This window comes from Arachis hypogaea, chromosome 4 (assembly GCF_003086295.3).
Source record: "Arachis hypogaea cultivar Tifrunner chromosome 4, arahy.Tifrunner.gnm2.J5K5, whole genome shotgun sequence".
NCBI lineage: Eukaryota > Viridiplantae > Streptophyta > Magnoliopsida > Fabales > Fabaceae > Arachis > Arachis hypogaea.
In genome coordinates this window covers 111,258,453-111,260,081 of record NC_092039.1, presented here as the reverse complement: position 1 = coordinate 111,260,081, position 1,629 = coordinate 111,258,453, and the positions used below count along the sequence as shown (strand labels likewise).

General features: G+C 39.0%; 1 non-coding gene across 1 annotated transcript; it reads left to right on the top strand.

Annotated features, from left to right (window-relative positions):
• Positions 1-408: 408 nt before the first annotated feature.
• Positions 409-515, top strand: LOC112798578 (small nucleolar RNA R71). The gene has a single exon (XR_003200185.1). It is a non-coding gene; the product is annotated as a small nucleolar RNA R71 (small nucleolar RNA).
• The last annotated feature ends 1,114 nt before the right edge of the window (positions 516-1,629 follow it).

Sequence of the window (1,629 nt, the reverse complement as noted above, 5' to 3'; positions counted from 1 at the left end):
TGTTTAGAAGAAGATTGAGCATAATCATAATTTTCATTTTGTATAAAATTACATGTCATGTCGTAAGGGACCTCTTGAGGTGTATTCTGGGTGTTGACAGCTGGAACTTACATTCCACTCAACTGTTGAGTAATTAAATTCATTTGCTGACTCAAAATTTTATTCTGAGTAAGGATAGTATTAAGAGCTTCTACTTCCATAACACCTTTCTTCTGAGGAGCCTCAGAGTTCACAGAATTCCTGTTAGATGAGTATAAATATTGGTTGCTAGCAACCAATTCAATAAGCTCAATAGTCTCCTCTGGTGTCTTCTTCATGTGCAATGAACCACTTGCAGAATTATTTAAGCACATCTTGGACATTTCTTCCAAGCCTTCATAAAAGATATCTAGTTGGATCCATTTGGAGAACATGTCCGGAGGGCATTGCCTAGTCAGTAGCTTGTATCTCTCCCAAGCTTCATAAAGAGTTTCACCATTCTTCTGCCTGAAGGTCTGAACCTCCACCCTAAACTTAGTCAGCTTCTTTGGCGGAAAAAATTTAGTAAGAAACCCAGTAACAACCTTGTCCCAAGTATCTAACTCTCCTTGGGTTGTGAATCTAGCCATAGCTTTGCTCTATCCCTCAGAGCAAACGGGAAGAGCATGAGTTTGTACACCTCAGGGTTCACTCCATTTGTCTTCACAGTATCACAAATCTGTAGAAAATTAGAAATAAACTTATTTGGGTCTTCTTGGGGAAGACCACGATACTGTCAGTTTTGTTGCACCAGGGTGACCAATTGTGGCTTCAATTCAAAGTTGTTTGCAGCTATAGGAGGCACCACAATGCTTTTTCCATAAAGATCTGCAGTAGGAGCAGTGTAAGAGCCAAGCACTCTCCTTTGTTTCTCATTCCCATTCGGATTAGCCATGTTGGCATTAGCGGCATTATTAGGATCCATAGTGGATTCTGCAGCTTTGTAAAGTCTTGCGTGTTGCAAACGTCACCTGAAAGTCTTTTCAGGTTCAGGATCAAAGTCTAAGAGAGGTTCCTTGTCTCTGTTCCTGCGTATAAACAGACAAGACCAAGTGCCCATTCCATGCTGGCCACTCCAAGTTAGGCGCCCAAATCTTCAAGTAAGGCGCCAAAAACTTGGTGCGGAATTTATAACCCACAAACTAACCGGCAAGTACACCGGGTCGTACCAAGTAGTACCTCAAGTGAATAAGGATCGATCCCACGAGGGTTGACGTACTAAGCAACAATGGTTGATTAAATTATTTAGTTAGACAAACAGAAAATGATGTTTGAGAGTTCAAAAAGCATTAAACAGGAAACTCAGAATATTAGAAGATAGACAATAAATAAGTTGGGAATAAAATATGGACAAAGCAGTTAAGGCTTCAGAGTTATCTATTTTCCGGATTGACTTTTCTTATTAATTTATTTTAATCATGCAAGATTTAATTCCTAGCAAACTATATATGACTAAACCCTAATTCCTTAGACCTTTTTAGTCTCCTCTAAAATTCATCAGCCGCCAAATCCTTGGTCAATTAATTCCAATTAGAGGGTGAAGTTCAATTCTAGTTATATGCCACAGAAATCCTAATTACCCAAATATAAGAGGATTATATGTCACGTATC